General features: G+C 43.9%; 1 long non-coding RNA gene across 2 annotated transcripts; it reads right to left on the reverse strand.

Annotated features, from left to right (window-relative positions):
- Positions 1-1,450: 1,450 nt before the first annotated feature.
- LOC123160738 (uncharacterized) lies at positions 1,451-4,975 on the reverse strand. Of its 2 annotated transcripts, XR_006480336.1 has the most exons (4): positions 4,675-4,975; positions 3,690-4,025; positions 2,718-3,033; positions 1,451-1,670 (listed from the first exon to the last, which is right to left on the reverse strand). It is a non-coding gene; the product is annotated as an uncharacterized lncRNA (long non-coding RNA). The 2 variants fall into 2 exon arrangements; XR_006480335.1 differs by having other exon boundaries at positions 3,690-4,975.
- Positions 4,976-7,568: the final 2,593 nt, after the last annotated feature.

Below are 7,568 nucleotides of genomic sequence, written 5' to 3' on the forward strand. Positions count from 1 at the left end.
TGCAAAGTGGCCGGTGGAGTGTTGACATCATCCTTAGAACCAATACGGTACAAGTTATTTTTCAGCACGCTAGCTATGCTGAAAAACAGGGGGGCATGTGTTGACGCTCAAAATTGGCACAGTCACAAAATTAGCATAGGTTATATCAAGACCAATTCAAACTTATGATTGGAAGTCACCTTGGAATGTCTCTCTTCGATAAGATCAAGATGGATATGAAGATGGTCTAAAACGAAGCTCAGACTCAAAAGTTATGACAAGTTCAGAGATGCTCATGTTTAGACACCAGAGTAAAGAAATGCATAAAACTCAATCAAGATGGCCTCTGATGGAAACTGTTTCAACATGAAAGTTCCGCATCTCGTCGAAACGATTGATTTTGATATAAAAACCATCTTAATCCGAGCTCGTATGCAACCTGTGGAGGCAAAACAAGATCAGAAACAGAAGCTGCAGAGTCATTTCGGACCGACCGAGTTGATTTGATCGGTGAGAACGAGTTGGTCCGAAAATTTACCAGAGAGTTGGCAATGTTGACTCGATAGGACCGAAATGAACCAATCGGTGAGACCGAGTTGGTCCGAGAAATTACCAAAGATTCCTGTCCGAGTTAGGTTAGGGTTTTTAATGTTTTGGACGAAATTTTTAGTCCTTTTCTTGTACGAGAAGTCCAGCCGCCTCATAAATAGCCGCCTCATAAATAGATGAGAGGTGACGCCCGATTGAACAACACACAAACGAACAAATCAATCTACATGTTTTACCTTTACTTTTCCTTCTCCCTTGTTCTTCTTCTTCCTCGTTCTTCGTTCGTTCTTCTTCATCGCAGGGCGGCGAACCTCGAGGCCCTAGGGACGATCAGGCCGACCTAGGGCAGCCCATAGCCGCTGCTCGCCCTAACGGGGTCCCTCCCGGGCGTGTGCGGTTTCGGGTTCCCAAAAGCGCCCGCCAGATTGTCTTGCGTACCGCGCTTCCGGACGGGTCTCCTTCGACATGAGCTGCGGTGCATCAACCTCGGCGTTGGAGGTACACGGTGACGTGTTCATGTGCGAACACTATCCCTACACCACACTCTTTTCCGTCTACAGGAGGTTACAACGTTGTTCTTAGACTAGCTCATCACAACAACAAAGAAGAAGCAGAGCAGTTTCAGCTCGCATGCAAGTAGTTCCCCATGTCTCCCAATCCCATGAGTTCATCACAAGAATGATAAAGAAGATCACCCATCCTGCTTGCATGTAAGTTGTTCCCCGTCTCTCCCAGTCGCACGAGTTGCTCTTGGCAGCCCATCCAAAGACCATGCATGCTTTTTCTCTCCTTCCCTTCCACTATGAAAGAACAACAGGTGGTGCTACTATCATGTTGCTCTATGCTACTCCATCCACATTTTATAGCACTAGATGACCCGGTTGCGCCAATGGCGCAAGGAGCCAGTTAGAAGCAATGTTAGTAGGAGATGTAGCTGAAAATATAATGCAATGTGGATTGTATTACAGATAGTAGAATAACTACTTATATCGGTTTACAGAAACACTTATATATATGCAGCCTCACAGCTTATTTAGGCATCTTAGTCTGATTGTGGTCTTTAGAGGGTGTGAACGCACCAATAAGAAGTGTGTCATTGTCGCATAATGTTGCTTACTACACTTCCACGTGCACTTGAAGGTCTGTGAAAGGTAACATATTGTCAAACACGGATCACCGAGATAGCAAAATCATCAGAACGAAAACAATAAGAGCAACAAAAACATGCACCGATCGGCATAATTATTTGATTCACATCTTTGACACAACCCTGCCTTTGAACTGCACATCTGTGCCACATACGACTGAAAGCAAAACAACAAAACAGAGAAAAAAGTGGACAAATATTGTACTCCCTCCGTCCCAAAATAAGTGTCACTGATTTAGGGCGTATAAACCAGCTAATGGGTTCTTAAACCAAGCCAGCCAACAAAGATATATCTTGTGATCAAGATATGCACATACACAAGCTTTAAAGGTAATGTGTCATGAGTGTGTGACTACAATGATTTTTAAGGCGGTAAGGCGATCTAAGGTGAGCACCCACCGCTCTAAGGCCTTAAGTGCCTAAGGTAGACGTCTAAGCTCCTAAAGCGGGCATAATTGCAAGGCACTGTTAGCGCGCCTTGCCGCCCACCTTATGAACACCGTTGACTACCAATCCTCACATAGTCATTTGGATGAGAGAAAATGGTATATTAGAAAAATGCATGCAACAATTAGAAGACAATGAAAAGCTCAAAAAATAGATACAGCAAATTCATCGGAATCACATGGACACGTTGGAGGCAGGTATGTGTCAAGTATATAGAGAAATAAGAACAAAAAGGTCAGACTCTGCAGCTACTGTTCTAAAGCACGCTAAGCCAAACTCTGTAGCTATGGTTCCAATGGACGCTACGCTAAGACAAACTCTGTAGATACAATAGGTAATGAAGAGTTTGCGTCCAAGTAAACAAGTAATGGAAAAGGTAACCTTTCTTACTTCTAAGGAAATATTAACAATCTGATTCTACAAAAGATTTAAACATGCCTACATACAGGAGGCGGCTACTGAGCCACAAAATTCAGATAGGTTAATCAAAATATTTCTATTTCTACTACTGAAAATAGATGAACTTGTACACGAACAAACAAACACAGTGAGTGTCTGTCATCGCTGCAATTTGTATATGAGGGAAATAGCTCACCTCTCCAAAAAGAAAGTGTCTTCCTTTCATCCTTAAAACTCTGCGAGCTGCAACCTACGCCTTGGCTGTCACAGGAGTAGCAGCAGTAGAACCACCACCTAAAATACTTTCTTCAAAGCATTTCAAAGTGCTTCATACAACTCATCATTGGGTAGCAACACTGGACTGGTGTATGAAACATCACCACCAAAACATTTGTAACTAAGCCATAGTTTGGGAATCAATCAAAGTAGCCTGCTATAAAGGCTTCCCATTGTGAATATCATTGCTAGTAAGTAATCGACTCAACCAGAAGAACTTTGGGAGCATCTGGTTCCTGCATGAAGGGATTCCAATCAATTATGAGATAGAAATTGTGCCAAATTTGAAAACACTGATAACAACTGAACAAGCAAAGTCAAATACAAAATTAACTAATTGGTGATTTATCATCACAACGAGTGTTTGCTAATCAGTCCACGTGTAGCTGTCCAAGTTTTTCTCCGAATAGTGTAAAATTGTGACGAAGCAAATGGACACATAATCAGTACATGTAAAAGCTAAAAGAAGCAAAAGATATTCATAAACACAGTGCTAGATGAACTAAAAGGACCTTAAATACAACTACAAAGAAACATCATGGCAAGTGCAGTTTGCCGTTGGAAAATCTTTTAGATGCATGATGCTTCGGCAGATGAAAAGCATATATGACGCATTACTGTCAACTCAATCATTCTGCTCTAGTTAAAAGTATAATGGTCACATATATCTACTTTCTGATAATCACAAATGTGCAAATTTGGAGTAAAATCAAAATAGAACTACTCCCTCCGTTCCAAAATAGATGACCCAACTTTATACTAACTTTGTACTAAAGTTTGTATAAAGTTGGGTCATCTATTTTGGAACGGATGGAGTATATGGAAATGGCTGTATTTTAGGAGTTCATGTATGGAAATAGCGTAGAAAATATAAGCAAAGATAAATATACACCTTCCTTGTCTCCCGAACCTGCATAGTTCACACAATAGCCCATTAACTTTGGTATGTTAAACCATCATGTTGCACGTCTATGGCATGGAGTAAAATCTTGTACCTGCAAGAATGGTCCACTCGTTATCAAGATTATGCGTTTATTTCATGCTTTTATAATAGAATTACCTGGGAAGCGGCTTAGGAGTGGAACACATGGGGCATCTATATAAATCATTTTCCTTTCTTAACTTCTTCCAACCTTTTTTGCAGCTAATATACCACAAGTCTTCACCTGAGACCACTTCAGTGGCCTAGAGTCAAGAACTATCACCCAACTCGGTAACTGTTCATGGACTAAAACAAAATACACTATATGCATAAGTCCGGTTCCTTATTTCAGCACTAATCAAACAGAAGAACATCTACTGAACTTCCTACTATCCATACATGAATATAGCTACTTCTTGCGAAACAAAAATGAATCAACGGACTGCTCTATATTTGGGAAGCAACCAAATCTAAAAAGTATCTATGAACAGATCACAAACACATAGTTTCAGTATTGAAACAAGTACCAGAAGAACTCTAGTTCTCTAGATTGAGGTATACTTGGAGGTGCATCTGAAACTCGCCGGCTTACAGTGTAGCTCAAGGCAAATCGAAATGTACACGTGTTGTTTTTATAGCACTCAGAATCAGACAAGATAATCTCATACTACACGCAGACTGCTGTATTACTCACTCTCCGACCAACATCTCCAGGAAATCTCAGTGTATTTGAGAAACCACTCTCTTCTTTCAAACTGGACATAGAGAAACAGGACTGCTTCCTTTCTAAATCTTAGACCATTCCTAATCAAAATCGTAAATAATTTCCTAACCAAATCCCTAAAGCATGAATCTACCATTGAATTCAGCCTACACAAGCCCCACACACGCGCGCGCACAGAGAGAGAGAGATGGGAGGTGCAGAGAAGGCTGTGGAGGATGGAGTTGATCTCACCTGAGAGGACCGGCAGCCAGCTCAAAGGTCCACTTCTCGCCGCCATCCCGGCGTTCCCATCACAACCCTCACCCTGTTGCCGTGCGCGACGAAGAGGGATGCAGATTGAGGAGGCGGAGCTCAGTCGGCGGCTGCATGTGATGAAGGGGACGGAGGCAGCAGCGCTCGGACCACCACCGATGCAGCCCTCTTCTGCCACTTTGCGCGTGTGTCTCTCCCGCTTCAGATCTGGACCTTAGGGAGGAAGAATAGACGGCGTGGTGGCGCGGGGAGAGAAGCCAGCGCAGCTGCATCCTCTGACCCCCCCCCCCCCCCCCCCCACCCACCTCCTGCTCACCCTCGTGCCTCCTCACCCCGTCGTCCACCACCCTCCTCTGCTCCCCCAGGTCTCCTCCCATCGCCGGCAGTCAACATGGCGAGCAGGATAGCAGCGGCTCGAGGAAAGGAGAAGCCAACGCGAAAGACGGTGGTGCGGGGCTGGCAGGGCAGCGGCGGCGGCGGCGACGGATGGGGAATGGCGGAGGAGAGGAAGGGCGGGGATGGAAGCCGGCGGAGCCAAGAGGGGACGAGGAGACACGAGGGAGACGCGGGCTAGGTAGATATTTTCTGGGGCTTGCCTCGTCTCTACACGTCAGTAACCGTAAAAAGCAGTTGATTCACTGCACCATGGCCAACCAGACCCATCCGGCAGCCATTCTCGAAATAAATGTGAATGTAAAAAAGAATGGATGGTTTACCATACGCCAGCAGCCAAAATGATGCTACAGGAAAGGAATCGGACGACCCAACCATCGCAGCGCATGCGGGTGCCTCAGAATGGCGGGTAGCATAGCGTCATTTATATGTTCGATGGGTTCGCTTGAGGGAGATACACATCGTGCCACAGTTTTTATTACTCATGCAGTATTCCATGGCACGCGACATCTCATTTCTATGGTTTACTTATATCAAGATTTCAAAATTCATGCAATCCAACAAAGCACTAAGATGCATGGATAAAACAATGGCTAACTGGCAGACATTTTTTCGATAAAGGAAATATATTAATATCGTAAAGATACCAATTACACCCAGCATCTGCACCAACAAGCCACTGAAAGACATCAAGGATGCACACAGCCAAGAACAAAAAAAAGAGAAATACAAAAAAAAAAAACAAAGACCCCGTCGCAGTGGTGAAACACTCACAACAGAGACACTCTAATCACCACCAAAGACAACATCGAACTACATAAGAGGTTCTCCAAAAGTGACGCCTCCGAGAAGGAAACAATGCACAAGCGTTGTCGTCGCCCGATCAAGGATCTTGAGTTTTCATCCTGAAGAGAGTCTAAGATCCCCAAAACAATGCCTTGCCAAGATCATTGCCATGTACAACCAATGAAGGCCGGACCTTGGGCTTTCACCACTAGTAGAAAACAGGGCTAAGGTTCGGGCCTGGCCAGCCCATTGGTCCCGGTTCTTCAAGAACCAGGACCCATGGGGGGGATTAGACCCGGTTCGTGCGCCCAGGGGGCCGGCCGGGGCCTCGTGGGCATTGGTCCCGGTTCGTGTGGAACCATTTTTCCCGGTTCAAGCCACGACCGGGACCAATGGTCCTCGCTCCTGGCCCACAACCATTGGTCCCGGTTCGTGGCTTGAACCGGGACAGAAGGGGGAGCTTTAGTCCCGGTTCATGGCACGAACCAGGACAAATAACTTGCCTATATATACACTACAAAGATTCCGGTCTATTGCAACAAAATTTATTGCTACAACTACATTCTGTTGCAATAAAATGCAATATTACCACAAATTCTCCGATTGTGGTAATAGGTTGTGCATATTGCCATAACTTAGTTTGGTCACGATAAATACTAACTTTGTTGCAATAGAGGACTCATATTGCAACGAACCGTGTTGGTGTTGCAATATGGTAGCGGTATTGCGACAAACAAATTCTGTCGCGCGAGGGTAGTTATTTTGTTGTAATAGAGACTACGTATTTCATCGGAATCACTATTTGTGGCAATATTCGGAAAGATATTGCAACATCGACGTGTCATTGCATTAGTTACAAATATTGTTGCAAAAAAGTGGCTACCTATTGCAACAAACCAAATCTACGTTGCAACATGGTAGCGATATTGCGACAAACAAATTCCGTTGCGTGAGGCAGTCATTTTGTTGTAATAGAGATTACGTGTTTCAACAGAATAACTATTTGTGGTAATATTCGGAAAGATATTGCAACATCGGTGTGACGTTGCAGTTACAAGTAAAACAATGAAAAAATATATTATTCAAATTTATGGATATTAAGTTATGATTTTTGCAAGCTTTAAGGAGTAATTCAAATATATTTTAATTGCACCAATTTTAATTACCAAAAAAGTGGAAAAAGTTTATAAATGGATAGAACACACTTTCTTGATAGGAATATATGTTAACATTTGGATTTGAAATGGGCAAGTTGTTGCCATTTTAAAACCACTGTGTTTTCTGCAAAAAAAACATGGACTTGTCAGATGGAAGTCGAAAATAGAGGGGCCCTGGTGTGAAAAATGCCTGATCCAGATCTGGAGAGGAATCTGACCGAGGACTTCTATAGCCGCAGCCGCTGACCTGCGGGCTCGGGGCCTCGGTGGGGCTGACTGGCGCGGGGTGACATCCACGGCGACCTCTAGGGGAGATGACAAGTGGGGCCGGCCACCGCGAAGTAAACCCAAAAAAATGTGGATGATTTCGCATGACCAGGGATTCGAACGCTAGTGTCACTGTTGTAGATCAAAGTTCAAACCACTTGGCTGTACATGTGTTGCTAAAAGTATGGGGTACTCATCCTAAATATCTTATACCTGCGAGATTAACTACACCTGAAACAAAACTTCGGAGTTGCAACCCGTTCAAGAATT

The sequence above is a fragment of the Triticum aestivum genome, chromosome 7B (genome assembly GCF_018294505.1).
Source record: "Triticum aestivum cultivar Chinese Spring chromosome 7B, IWGSC CS RefSeq v2.1, whole genome shotgun sequence".
Taxonomy (NCBI): domain Eukaryota; kingdom Viridiplantae; phylum Streptophyta; class Magnoliopsida; order Poales; family Poaceae; genus Triticum; species Triticum aestivum.